The 15,621-nt window shown below is 32.8% G+C and overlaps 1 protein-coding gene across 1 annotated transcript in view; it reads left to right on the top strand.

Moving 5' to 3' along the window:
• Positions 1-746: 746 nt before the first annotated feature.
• The window catches only part of LOC126736462 (transcription factor AP-2-epsilon), a 150,868-nt gene continuing 135,993 nt past the window's right edge, over positions 747-15,621 (top strand). Inside the window, exon 1 of the mRNA XM_050440834.1 lies at positions 747-1,035. The gene's annotated coding sequence lies outside the window, so the exon portion shown is untranslated. The remainder of the gene's footprint in view (positions 1,036-15,621) is intronic.

The following is a 15,621-nucleotide window of genomic DNA, read 5'->3' as shown; positions in this document are numbered from 1 at the left end:
TTTCATGAATGGAATGAGGCGGGTCTAGTCTACAACCACGTTCCCCGCACCGATACCGCTTAGCTACAGATTGGTTGGGCAGACTTTAGTTGGCATTACTAAGATTATAATTTGTCAGAAACAAAATAATTGATTACCATAACAAAAACTATTTTTTTCACTAAAATTGTTTTGTTAGAACAAAAACAGTTTATGACACAAAATTATTGGTCGTCATCAAAGATAATACTATTACGGGTAGTAATACTACTTCGTAGTAGTATTACTGTATTATCTTTGCTAGAAGTTATAATAAAAGTTATAATGAAAGAAAATTTGAGAAATATCGGCTGACTTTTGCGTTTTTTCTATGGTACCTATATATTATTTGCTGTGATACGACTGGCATGGAACACCAGTTTTTCCTTTATACTTATACCTACTTTAAGCGAAATATTCTTCCTCGCTTCATAATATCTTTTGCCTGAGGCTAAAACAGTTCTAGGTGCTATTGGTGTTTCGAGTCTATACTTTGATAATTTTACTGTTTAAATTTGTTTTGCAAGCACACCTTCCAACTAAGCCCACCTTTCTCTCTTACATACCGCTTCCACTTCTTCCTAATTTTTTTCTTGTTCTGTTGCTGCTGCGGAGTCCATCGACCATCCTCTCTTTTCTCTTTCTCGCGGTCTGCACCATCACATCTACACCGGAGTTTAGTCGCGCCCAGGAGGGAGGCACCGACACGCAGGCCCAACCAATAGCCGTCGGGCTTTGCCCCCCCGGCTATAATAACCCGGGAGGGGACGGAAAGAGGCCTTTTTCCGCACGGCTAGGGCAGTCGCCCTCAGGTACCGCGCAAAAGATAACGCGAGATATCGCGCCGCACGAGTCTCATTGTTGTTTTTCGAAATTTTTCATTTTTTCTACATTTTTGGAAAAATCATTATCTGGTCTAGAAGTGATATATTAGCATAAAAAATATGTGCAATTAATTAAGTGATCAAGGTGCAAGCTAGTTTTTAGTGCTGTAATAAAGTGTGCTTTTTCATAAAAGTAAGTAAAAAAGGTCAAAATGCTTAGTGATTATACAGTGTGTCCAAAACGTTTGGAAAAATACCCTTCACAGGTTAACTAATTAAGTTGAAAAACTCTCGGACACATCGATTCTCTTTTATGTTTTTGCATGATTGATTTCTGAAAAAAATACAGGGGGCGTCAAGAAGATTGGGCAGCTGTCAACTTTATTATTTTAAATAGAACACCCTATTTATTAATGCATTTTTGGATTCTATGACAAATTCTAAACACATTTTATGTATAACACCGTATACCATTCTTGAACTGTCTTTGAAATATCAACAATTGAAAATCAAAAAAAATTCACCAGGCTGTAAAATCTAAACTTTGAGAAATACGGGTTGTACTTTCCTATCTTAGTTTTTCATAAGCTATTGTTTAACAATAGCTTTAGATTTAACTGAAGCTTAAATAAAAAATTCTAGTTTCAAAATTGTCAAGCAAATACCTACCTACCGCCCTTTTTTAATAAAGGTAATGTAATTGCACCAGTGTTCCTGAGCTTAAGCCAAATTTCACTTTTGTTATGTCAGTATTTTAAACTTAATTGCCTGATTATCCTATTGATATTATAATAAATGAATTACCAAACTGCCTTATTACTGGAACATTAAATGTTTCTCAAATTCTGTAAGTTAAATTTGAAATAATTATTAATAAATATAAAAAGTACATTTCGACCCAGTAATCGTCACCCACTAACGGTGGTGTGTAATTTATTGACCAAGAATAAAAGCGTGCTACCAAAGCTATTTACAGACAGAAACTGTTCAAACTTAATATCTAATAGCAGTATATGTATGACAGCCTGCTACCAAAAAACAATTTGAAGTATCACCCTTCTAAGGGGTAGTTTATTCTTGACAATTTCTAATAAAAACGTGCTACCAAAACTATTTACCGTCGAAAACTATCCAAAATCGATAACTGATGTTACTATACATATAAGTACTTGCTACCAAAAAATAATTGAAATAGCACCCCTCTAAGGGGTAGTTTGTATTTGTCAATGTATAATAAAAACGTGCTTCCGAAGCTATTTACCACCGGAAACTATTCAAAATCGATAACTGATACAACTATACATATAAGTGCTTGCTACCAAAAAATAATTGAAATAGCAACCCTCTAAGAGGTAGTTTTGTTCGGTGGGATGCTACTGATGCTATACTGTTTAGGCGTTCAGGGGAAGCCCTCATACTATTTTAGGTAACACTAGCTAGTTGTTAGAGAAAGAAGAGTACTAGATTACTAAATAATAATATAATCAATAAATTCAATATGTAAATGGGAGTATATGAGAGGATAGCGAGAGGGCTTTTTTTAAAGTTTTACTCTCGGTGAGTACATTTTAACCTCTTATCTTTTACAGAGTCAGTAAATTCTTTATTCTTGTATTTTATTTAATGTTCTTGAGAAACCCAACATTATCCCATTTTTGATGAGTGAAAGAAAGAATTGCATTGCGAAAGCCCTTAAGAGACTCTCAAGTAAGTTTTGTATTCAAATTTAAATAAATTTTAAAATATTAACAAAACCGGTCCAGCTTTACTTTATGTACTTTAACTCAAAAAGACAGACTTTACAAATCGACAAGCGTGTGTAAAGTAAGCTCTTTACGCAGGTTAGTAAAAAACTTTATTTTTACTATTCATAGACGTCCTAAAAAAATCTGTAAGATACCAACAGGTTTAACGCGAAAAATGCCCCAGAATACTGCGGCTGCCACTGGTTTGTCTCTAACAAGAAAATGAACACCTGCAACTTTTTTTCACCCGAATTTTCTTTTCGATGTCGGTCGATTAGGATGCGGTGCGTTGTCAGTTTTTATGGTTTTTTTATTGCTAAATTTTGCCTGGATAAACCCGATAAACAATACATTCCTTGTTCATTATATCGTTACATCTCTAACATAGTGTTATATATTTAGAGAAGCTTCTTCCATCAGTCTCATCCCAGAAGAACGATCGATGGAGAGGCAAACATCTTTTCCCAGCGATGGTGACGAGTCAGATTTTGAGGAAATGGCTTCAGATTTGAATGTTACAAAAACATTTAAATTTGAGAATAATAAACAGTGCATCATCTACGGTAGACAGATATATCCTAAGGATTTAGAATGTCTTGTGAAAGATGAAGGAGGTGTAAACTTCAAAGACCTTTATTTGTCAGATGTGATAATTGATGATTTAGCTTTTCTCGTAAACGAAAAAAAGATAAAATCATCGGTTGATATCTTTCCAGTGGAAAGATATTTAGTTAATTTCGGCTTGTAAAAATGAACATTTTGTTTTGATAGTGGTGCTAAAAAAGTTCAATACTATACTATGCTTAAATAGTATAAGAAGTGATATAGTATATCGCAATGAAATTATCTTCGTCATGAAAGTACTACAGTTCGTTCATCAACAAAAGCACATAAGTTTATCCGAAAATTGGAATCTCTACCGGCCAACAGATTTACCTGTTCAGTATAACTCATATGACTGTGGCGCTTATGTCATTCTTCTGTCTGAACTCATAATTACCGGATCTTCCATGGTTTTAGCATACCATCAATCTCGAGAAATCAACAATTACAGAATTCACATTAAAAAACAACTGACTGCTTTATTTTACACTACAACTTCAAATTTCCGTACCTTTGCTTATGATAAAAATATAGTAGAGAAAGGTAGAGCAGGCTTTAAAGGAAACATTATCATAAAGGAAAACAACCAACTACCTCACCTAAGCGGAAAATCTCTGATGACATCATTACAATTTCTGCAGTGTGTATCAGTTAATTATTGGGATGAGGATACGGCCGGTTTCTGTCATATTGGTGCAGCCAAGTGTTCCAATATTTTTGAAGAGATGATCTTGTGTATGAAATGCTATCATTGGTACCACCACAACTGCATAGGTCTTCAACAAAAGCCCAAACAACTTATCTGTTTAACATGCCAAGATTCATAAGCATAATTAGTTAGTTTTAATACTCGCATAACAAATAAAATACATATTGTACCAGGAAATGTTAATATATTATAAATTACGTACCAGAAAATTTATGTTGCGTTTATTTTACTTCTTCAAATTTTCTAATGCCCAACAACAACAACAAAAATTAAAAATCATGATTAAATAGTCCCTTAGGGTAAATAGGAAGCAAGTTTTATAGTTTAGGTAGCTAATGAAAATTGTCAAAGATAAACCATTCCCTGGTGGCGTGCAACTTCTATTATGATATTCTGGTAGAGAGCATTTATACATATTATAATAGATACCAAGTTTGAATAGTTTCCGACTGTAGGTTACTTTAATAGCACGTTTTTAGTAATAATTGTGAAGAAAAAACTACCCCTTAGAGGGGTGCTATTTCGATTATTTTTTGGTAGCAAGTACTCATATGTATAGTAACATCAGTTATCGATTTTGAATCGTTTCCGGCGGTAAATAGTTTTGGTAGCACGTTTTTATTAGAAATTGACAAGAACAAACTACCCCTTAGAGGGGTGCTATTTCGATTATTTTTTGGTAGCAAGCACTTATATGTATAGTAACATCAGTTATCGATTTTGAATAGTTTCCGGTGGTAAATAGCTTCGGTAGCACGTTTTTACTAGAAATTGACAAGAACAAACTACCCCTTAGAGGGGTGCTATTTCGATTATTTTTTGGTAGCAAGTACTTATATATATAGTAACATCAGTTATCGATTTTGAATAGTTTTCGGCGGTAAATAGTTTTTGTAGCATGTTTTTATTAGAAATTGACAAGAACAAACTACCCCTTAGAGGGGTGCTATTTCAATTATTTTTTGGTAGCAAGTACTTATATATATAGTAACATCAGTTATCGATTTTGAATAGTTTCCGGCGGTAAATAGTTTTAGTAGCACGTTTTTATTAGAAATTGATAAGAACAAACTACCCCTTAGAGGGGTGCTATTTCGATTATTTTTTGGTAGCAAGCACTTATATCTATAGTAACATCAGTTATCGATTTCGCATAGTTTTTGATGATAAATAGCTTTGGTAGCACATTTTGATTTTTGGTCAGCAAATTATTTTTACCCCCCACTAACTAACCAAGTCCCAGTCATCCTCATTATACTTATTGAATAAGTTTTCGGCACTGTACCTACCGGGTGACACAGCACAAGAAGGGAACACTTAATAACTTTTTTACTTTTCAAGATAAACAAACGAAATTTGGTGTATCATTAGAATAGTCATAAGAGCATCTTTTGACATATTTTATTATTTTTTGTTACTTTCGGTTTAACAGGAAGTGATACTAACTTTTTTATTTTAAATGGGACTATTGGTATGTTATTACGTATTTTGATACCTAGAAAATAATATTCTGAGAATAATGATACCGCATTTGCCATTTATTTGCCATTTATGTCAATTGAAAAATAACTCTAGAATGCGTCAAAGCCTTCTATGCTATTTCTATTAACCCATATTTTACCAGGGCATGAAAAAACAACTTTTCGAATAGCAATATTTATTAGGTATTAAAATAGGTTAAAAAAGAAGATTATGACACAAAAAAAAAGTTACATTCAAAAACTTTCAAAAAAGGGCATGTTGCGTTTTCGCATCATTGGCTAAATATATGAACAAAAAAACGTAATTTTACTTTTTATGGTAACGCTCAAAACAATCGGTATGGAGGGGCACGTTGCATTTTTTACATAAAAATACCATTTGACTACTACATATTTTGCATCTACGTCTGGAGTGGAGCGATTTAGTGATAACATGACCGATATTATCATATCTTTGCTCAAGAACTGCCCTAGAGGTAGTAATAGATGTACGAATGGAAGATTCAGTTTTTATCAGGCGAGATATCAAGAGCAATGTACGATTTAAAGTCTAGTTGACTAATATTTTTGTCACTGACAATGTTATAAACCTTCCAACAATTGACTAAAGTGCTATCTATAGTGTTAATGAACAAAGGCCACCACCACTTTTTTCCAGATATCCCTATTCTATAATTGGCTATCCCGTTATCCTGGAGATCTACTCCCCCCATGAATTTGTTGTACATCTTGATAACATTAGGTTGCTGAATAGGATTGTTTTTTTTTGCTTTACGGTCATACCTTTTGGCTCTGTATAATGGTTCGTCATTGTAATGGTTACTTATTACTGTGACCACTGAATTATCGTTCCATCTAACTAATGAGACCTCACTGACAGTGTCATGTGCCGAAATGTAGTAGCCGCGTTTTTGTTTAGAAACACTTTTGGTCCCTTCTAAAGGACAGCAGAGGGTTCTGTATTCCCTTATAGTTCCGCTCGCAAAATAACCTTTATCGGTAAGATATAAAAATAATTGAAACGAAGAAAAATAATTATCAAAAAATACCTGATGCTTCGTTGGGTCATTCACTATAGACAATAAATCAACAACAACTTTCCCTCCCATACCTAATACAGATTTTTGTTTATTTGCATTTGCTCCTACGTATGGAATTAACTGATATAAATAACCGTCTGACGAACAATGCCTGCCAAAGTAAGGAACCATTTGTTCGTCAATGGACAGACAGTGTGAAAATATACCAAACTGCAATATTTTCTGATTTATGAGATCAAAAAATGGCCTAAGCTTACAAAACTTGTCATTTTTATCTAATTGTGCGTTATCTGACAAATGGAGGTTTTTTTTTATATTGTAAAATGTATTTCGACTCATACATGTTTTTCACAATGTCTTTCCCCTTGTCTTCATCAGTTGACCAATATAGTTGTGTTTGTGGTAGTTTATGATAACCTGTAAATATTAGCAGTCCTATAAGCTTTAGTAATTCATATTTATCCAACTCAAAATCATGTCGATTATTGTCTTTTTCATATTTTTCCAAAAATGTTACAATAAGATTTAATACTTGGTCATCAAAGAACAAAAAGAAAATGTCTAAAGGTGACTTTCCGTGGAGTAAATCTACCAATTTCTCAAGCGCAGGGCCTTCATTCGAAATAGGCTGGGACATCATAGGAATTGAACCCTTTTTCCATTTTAGTTCCCTACTTTGAAATTGGCTGGTGTTAGACCTTTTGATTTTCCGTTTCTTTTCTGCCAAACTCTCATCATCAGACGAATCGCAGTCAAATTCATTGTCCTGTCTTATCTGTAATTCAAATGTGCCCGCTATGTCCACATCATTTTGGTTGTTTTTTTCGTTTACAGCAATTACATCGTCATCTATATTTTCTTCGTCAGTCAAGCTATCTGATTCTGGAGGAATATAAACAGCATCAATTTGAACTAAAATAATTTCTGTCTACATAACAGGCCTAACAAAAATACTTAGTAGATCTTACCAACATCTCCGGAATGTTCTGCTTCCAATTCATCTACTACTTCATACAAAGCACTCTCCAGCTCTTTTTGCGTAAGAAATTTAGGCATGTTTTTCGAAAATACACGTATACACTTAGCACCGATTAAAATTCAATATTACTAAAAACTTTCTTGCACACAAAAACACACACACAAGCCTAAACCGCAATATCTCTTGATACGGTTCGCAACTCAAGCGCTATTTCGACCAAAATTCAGATAACGCATTTTCCCAGTGATGCGTTTTCGCAACATTTACAATTTGGAGTCAAGTATTTTGGAATTTGTAACATTTTTTTGTTGTCAGTAAAAAAAGGTAAATTCACACATGTGTTAGCAACATGATTCAGCTAAACAAATCTCGCCTGTATTATACTTACCAATAATAAACAATAATATTCGAAAGTATGTTTAGACATTAAAATTTTGCTTGAATTGGAATAAAAAATTAAAAATCAAAACACTGGTTTATTTATTGAGTGTATTAAAAATCTTTTTAATTCAACCTTAGTAAATACTATAGTAATGTTAGATATTTTATTTTTTATTTTGTTTATATTATAAAGAAAAATTAATATGACTGTTGCGTTTTCGCATCATCGGTAAAAAATGGGTTAATTAAACGGGTTTATTTATACGACTTAATTTTTTTCTTATGGGCTTATTTATCAATAGATTTAAAAAATAATTATATCAAATTATTGGGAAAAAGAGACCGTTTAAAAAGTGGTTGTTCCCAATAATTTGCTATTTAAAAAAATAAAGTAAATGCCAAAATTAATGCCATTAATGGTTTGGACATTTTAAATAGACGTGATTTAAATTATAAAATGTAAAGAAAGCTATTTTTCTGTGATTACTTGATTAAAAATTGAAATTTTCATGGTACCCTATTTTAAAATAAAAAATAAAATTTTCTATGAGTATAAAACAAAAAGTAGCAAATGCAGTATCATTATTCTCAGAATATTATTTTCTATCGAAATACATAATAATATACCAACTGTCCCATTTAAAATAAGAAAGTTAGTGTCACTTCCGGTTAAATTGGAAGTGATGGAAAACAACTGAATATGTCAAAAGATGCTCTTATAATAATTCTATCGATATACCAAATTTCATTTGTTGATCTTGAATAGTAAAATAGTTATTAAGTGTTGCCTTTTTCCTGTGTCACCCGGTATAGTGAAAAAAAATCGATGTGCTTTACTTAAAGTAGACATTTATTTTTTAAGGTTAAACACGTTGTACGTTAAACACATTTTTCGTGGATCCAGTATTTATAGATCATGCCTGGTATCATACTTTCCCGAGAATCTTCTTCGCAAATTTTACAAAACCAGTTCTCTTTCTCCTGATGTTCATTTTCCTTTTCTGCAAGCTGAGCCTTCTTTTGGCTTTTTGCAGTTTTTTTCTACCTTTTGATTTTTATTTATTTTGGCATTTTCTATTCTTTTTCGTTTTCTTTCTTTTCTTCAAGTCCTTCTGCTTTAACTGCTTCTTTCTTCTGGTAGAATTCCAGCCACTTTTCTGACGTTGCCACTGCCGGAATTTTTACTTTTTTTACAACTTTTGTGGGTTTAGAAGGTCCAGGCCAAAAAAGTACAGATTTGAACGAACTTGGAATTGAAGGGTCGACTGTATTTATTTCCCCAGTTTTTGTTGACTCAAAATTTGAAGCAGGCGTATGTCCGTCAAGAAACACTATAACTGGAAACTAATAAGGAATTTTTTAGTAGCCATGGATGGAAGACATTTGCAATAAATTCAAAGGAAGTTTCACATGTCATCCACCCATTATATGAACGACCTAGTGCTCATGATTTTGGCACGGGCTGGGCTAATTTTTTTTGTATTCGTTTCAAATCTACAACTATCATGGGAGAACAGATTTGATCTGCTGCATTAGCCATCATTAAAGTTGTAATACACTCCTTCTCATCCGAGCCAATAGTGTTATGTACAGTCTTTTGACCTCGTTTTGCCAAAACACGTTTATTCCCAGGATTTAAAAAAAAACGCAGTTTCATCACAATTAAATATTCTTTGGGGGTTTTCTTGTGACAGATTATTTTCCTTCATGTAGCTTGACACTTCGTTGAACCAATTTCTTATATTATTTTCTGTTATTACCGCAGATCTACTTGATGTTAAGTTTTGCAAAGTTCTTTGCGATATACAAGGATGTCGCTTCAGAAAGAATTCATACCAATGTCTTTCTGACCTACAATTGATAAATGGATTTGGTCTTTTGAACCTTTTTATTAAAGTCTGAACGCTATCTAAAAGTTGATCTTTTGTCACTGGAAATCGTCTTTCAGCTAGGTGAAATATCCATTGTTGCAACAATATTTCTTCTTCTGTAGACAGTATAGATTGGGGACCCATTTTTCTAAGTATTGAAGTTTTCCCTTTAATTTTGTCAGTCAATGTTGTTCGGAGAACGTTAAATCTTTCAGCTGCTCGCTTAATAAATAAAACCATTTTTACAGCAACGATAGCTTTGATCAGATTTTCTTGAGAATAATTAAAACTTGTAGCCATTTCTGCAAAGAACCAGAATTCGTCAACCCCCTGTAGCAGTATTCGTCACCTTGACTTTATTAATTTGTAAGTCTTTTATTTAGCAGAAAATAGTATATTGAAAAGTTAGAAAATAGTAGGATGAATACTGGATCACAATAACATAATAATCTAAAGAATTTAATCGGCAATAAGGATAACAAATATACCATTAATGTGTTAATTTCCCATGGATTTTAGCCTATATTGCATATGTACCAGTGTCCATTATATGTGACGATTATTGAGACAGCATTTTAGATGTCCCAGTAATCGTCACCTTCAAATATTTAACCTAAATTGGTAAACTACCTAACATTATTAAAAAAAAAACAAATTTAAAGAGTTTTAAAAAAAACAAGTACAAAAAACCTTCTTTATAACTTAATGTACTTACTTACTTGGCCAAATAAAAATATCGTACTCGACACTAACGTGACTTGTGACGTATCGCACTTTGACACTAACGCGGTATTTTGCTACAGCCTGTCAAGACTGTGTCACGATTAATGGTGGAATCTTAGTTCTTTGTATGTTGCCAGATTAGGCAATAAATAGTTTTCTTGAATAAATGCCGAAAGAATTAATGCAACGTAAATGATCATTGCCTTAATAAAAAAGAAAAGTAGGTGCAACGTGACGAAAACTGGGACAGTGACGAATGCTGGTGCAATTACCTTATTGCAGTGTTACTTAAACTTTTTTCGTGACGGAACCCTTTTAATTAACTAAATTTTTAACGGAACCCTAAACTCTAAACTAAAAGCAAAAGCAGTTATATGTGAATTGTTTATTAATAATCATAAAAAAAAGATACAGTAGGTAGTGAGTTAGTAAGCAAATGATAACACTAAGTTCATTTAATGCAAGGCATGTAATTGTTTTTTATTCCTCATTAACTGGGTAATAGAAGAACGTTGAATTCTCATGTCTGGTTTGGCATCCAGTCTATTGCGGTATTTTGTTTTTGTAGCTGTATATGCTAAAAATCCCGTTTCACACAAATACGTTGTTGGGAACGGCAGAAGAACATTCAAAGCTTCTGTGGCAAGTTGTGGATATTCATCACGAACCCTGCACCAAAAATCATTTAGTAAAATTGTTTTGAATAATGATTCCATGCTTGTATCCGATGTAATTTCTAGAAATGATTCATAGATCTGATCTGACATATTTCCAGGCTTCTGCAATTTAGATGAAAAAGGGTTTTGAATCCATGAGTTTATTTTCAGTTTTGTATTCTGTTCTTCAGGAAAGTAAGATTCCAAACTCCCTTGCAGATCATTGAGATATTGCACTAATTCAACAAATATTTCATTTTGAAATATTTCTGTATCACTAAGACTATGGTGATTAAGGAACTCACTTAGCAATGAAAAGCTTTCGATTTCTCTCTTACCAAAACCAGTAATCCAAAAATCTAATTTTCTTTTAAAGGCAGTTATTTTGTTGTTAGCATTGATAACTGTTGTCTGATTTCCTTGTAGTAACAGGTTTAATTCGTTAAGTTTTTCAAACATGTCTGCTAAAAATGCTAGTCTAAATAACCCGCTTTTATCGGACCAATTAACGGTCTTTTAAATTAAAAGGAACATCTGTAAGAAAATAATTCTAATTCTGTTCTTAGTTCAAAAAGTCTTGTCAAAGTTTTACCCCGATACAACCATCTCACTTCAGTATGGAGCAATAGTGTTTTATGATCGCTACCATAATCTTCACATAATATTGAGAATAATTGGGATTGTAGTGGACGTGACTTGACAAAATTAATTATTTTTACTGACTCATCAAGAACCAATTTTAGATTTGGTGGCATTTTCTTAACCGCGAGTGATCGTCTACGCAGGATGTAGTAACTGGAACTACAATTTGGCGCTTTCATTTTTATTCGTGATATTGCTCCTGCTGTTCTACCTGTCATTGCCTTGGCTCCATCGGTACAAATATCAATACAATCATTTCAATCGAGTTGGTTTTCTTCAAAAAATATGTTAATCGTGTTAACAATTTCTTCTTCGGTTGTGTTAGTAGGCAGCGATGAGCACATAAGCAAGTCTTCTTCGAGTGAATATTTATATGGATATCGCACAATTACTAGCAAGATGGCCAGTCCAGCAACATCAGTCCATCATCCATTTGCAAGACGAATATGTTATTTTGAAGCCGTGAAACCAGTTCTTGTTTTAAGTTTGCTTCGATATCCCCAATTCGGAGCGTAACTGTATCGTTTGAATGCGGCACTGTAGAAAGATGCTTTAGAAAAGATCTTTACAGATTTTTCGTCGAGCATACATTTTGTTATGTCTACCACACAAGGTTTTATTAGCTCTTCAGCAATAGTGTGCGCTTCTCCTGCTTGGGCAATGCGGTAACTAACCAAATACGATGCCTCCGTGGACTTTTCATTCACAGTCTGAGTCGCATACGTCATAGTTTTTGTTTTTGAAGTCGGGATGTACAGTTTCTAAATGTCGGCGTATCTTCCTAATAGGTACCGTCAACCTATTAGGAAGACGTTTGCTGCACAACATACAAAGAAGTGAGCCGTTGGAATCAACAAATCTGAGATTAAAGTATGATTCGTCATACTTTCGTTTTTTCACCTTCAGTGTGTCATTAGATGTTTTACTACTTGAACTACATTTTTTGCAACACCTTTAAGCCAGCACTCCATTCTTCTTTAACACTAATTTCATTTGGTCAATTTTATGACAAATAGTATCTCTTAACGCACGAAATACAAGATTTTACAACCACTATATACCAGCAACCATCGAATCATTTCGAATTCCTCAGAAACTTCGGAGAGTCAGACGATTTTTTCCGAAATACGCGTCAACGCACGACCACGAGAAACAGCGCGATTTCGATGTAATAGGTCGGGCATTTACTTAATAATACATTTAATAAATTTTCGTACATGTACCAGTAACACCTATAAGTAGGCGTTTCGTTTTGTTTGTTTATTTTTATCTTAGGTAACTTTATTCTTATAGGGTCCACTTTAATGCATGCATTCATTTATTATGACTGCTGACGGAGCCCTACCGGAGGTTTCGCGGAGCACCGGGGCTCCGCGGAGTACACTTTGAGTAACGCTGCCTTATTGTAATAGAAATTTTGGTACAAAGCAAAACTATTTAATTAAATGTTCAAAATGCTTTCCTTGCACTTCCTGACAATACGCACGGTTGAAATAAAATTTGTAGCAATAACGTTTTGAATCATTTTTTATGTAGGGTGAATGTGCTGGTAAGGCGGACACCACCAGTACAATACAGTACAAATAAGATGAAATTTAAAATTCCCCGACTTTTAAACAAAATTGAGCAATAAAATTTAACTATTTTTGCTTCATTCTGTTAACGGTCTTCCCTGTCAGTTCAGTTCTTCATTAATTCGGACAAGTTCAAAGTTGGCATTGTGTTGTGAGTAAAGAATACCTATTTGTTAAATTGGGTGAGATCAAGTACACTATAAATATAAGAAAAATATGTAGTAGTTAGTTTTTATTAGGTTTTATGATGTTATCGTGTTTATAATAGTTGAAGCTACTAGAAAATTGTATTTTTTTATAATTTTTCAAAGATTAAGAACAAGCAAAAAATAAGGGGTCCGGTTATACTATACTAAAATAATAAAAAGCAAAAACTTCAAAAGTCGGACACGTGTTCGGCTTCTATTAAAATGAAGCGAAAATAGGATGCTCGTCATTTTTCTAATTTAAAATTAAACACATTTTTCTATCTCTTTTTTTCTAAACATATAAAATATATTTTATTTAGTTCAGCTAGTAACTGCCTTTTTTCAATTTCAACCCATTTATTTATCTCTATAAAAACAGTCAACTTACTGGTATATGATTAATTTTCGGTCCCATCCAGTAATCGTCCACTAACAAAAGTTGGAAAAAAAAGTTTGATTTTGGGATGGTTTTTTTGTTTTAGAAAATGAATTCTCAAAAAAAAAAACGCTGAGAAACATTCTGAACAAAACCTTAACTTAACTGTTGATGAAATTCAAAAGGGCAGCAGTTTAAGGGAAACTTGTCGACAATTTAAGGTTCCAAAGTCAACGGTACAGGACCTTATTAAGGGTAGAGTGAATAAATCTCCGCAAGGCTCCGAACATATATTGACATTGGCAAGTGAATAAAAGATTGCTGAATCGCTAATTAAAAGGCAAAATGTGGTTTTCCCTTGAAAAAAACAGAACTTCTAGACACGGAAAAAGGAAATATACCAGCATTACCAGACAAATATAAAAAAGTACTTTCCCAAATTTATTACTTACAGAATTAACAAACATTCCTCTTTAACAACTTTTTATAAAAAGTATGACCAGCATCTTTGAGAAAATGGCTGAATTTTTCGATTCCTCTAACTTATAAACCTCCTATAGTAGTCCAAGTTCACCAAGCTGTTCCTTATTTGAATATCTTCTATATCCCACTTAAAAAAAGCATACAACCCAGAGGTGACAAAATTCCATCCAAAAAAATGCAAATTTTTCACAAACTTAACACTTAGGAGGAAATACTTAAATGCCAAAGAAAGGGAAAGAAAAATGAAGGTCGTGAGTAAGAGAAAAAGGGTTGCTGATAGCACGGTTGAAGAGGGTAGTAAAACAGTATTACGAAAGAAATTCAATTTTGCGGGGTATGTAATGAAGAGCTTGGTAGTGACACAGAAGAAGAACAAGAAAAAAATATAAGGTGCGATATGTGTCACAAGTAGTTTCATTTAGGCTGTACAAAATATATAGGATGTGGATATTCAGAAGTTGCCAAATTGATTTTTTATGTAATTATTGTTGTGAATAAAAAAAGTTAAAAAATATACCTGAATTTAGTTCCTATTTTAGTTGAAGAATTATATTTTTGTTTCAAAGAGTAGGTTTAAGAGTTATTTAGTTTCTTATTGTAGGAAAGAAATTTAGTTTGTTGTTCCTTTATTTTAAATAAGTAGGTATATAAATACTATTGATTCCTGTTTTTATACTTTGTTACACAACTCCATTTAAAGTTATAAGCTCGCGCAAAAAATTAATGATTTTTTTAGTGAACAATATTTTTGTTTGTTAATTAGCCGAAACACCTACCTGTTTATTTAATTTTTTTAATAATTAAAGTAGATATTTATTTAATTATATATTGAGTTGTCTTTGATTTAATTTTTATTATTTTTTTTAAGTATAATTTGTGGATTTTTTTTTACTTTATTCAACTAGTTAACATTTTTGCTTGTTCTAAAGTAAAGTTCTCAACGAAAATAAATTATTTGCTACTCCTGAACCTGAATTAACCAATCCCGTTCTGCCCGACTATACTGGTTTTCTCGTGTCCGATTACTCAGCTTAAGTAGCCGATCATCAGCAATGCATATTTGTAGGAAAATCAATATTTAAAAAAAAATTACTATAAATCTTTAATTTTAGTTTTTTTTTTATAATGAATAGACCTGATGCAGACATCAATTTCTTTTTAAATCAATTTTGTGGCTGAAAATATTTTTTTTATAGAATTTTAAAGTTAACATTTGACAAAACTGTCCGACTACTGGCGTATTCACCCTAATTTGGTAAGTTTCATTTTGTTATGCAGTGTTTTAAGTCCTCTATATTTTGAGGTTTAGTGACAAATAGTCTATTTTT

The sequence above is a fragment of the Anthonomus grandis genome, chromosome 5 (assembly GCF_022605725.1).
Source record: "Anthonomus grandis grandis chromosome 5, icAntGran1.3, whole genome shotgun sequence".
NCBI classification, from domain to species: Eukaryota; Metazoa; Arthropoda; class Insecta; order Coleoptera; family Curculionidae; genus Anthonomus; species Anthonomus grandis.
Note: the sequence above shows the minus strand (reverse complement) of the source record. Positions and strands in the feature narration are given on the sequence as shown.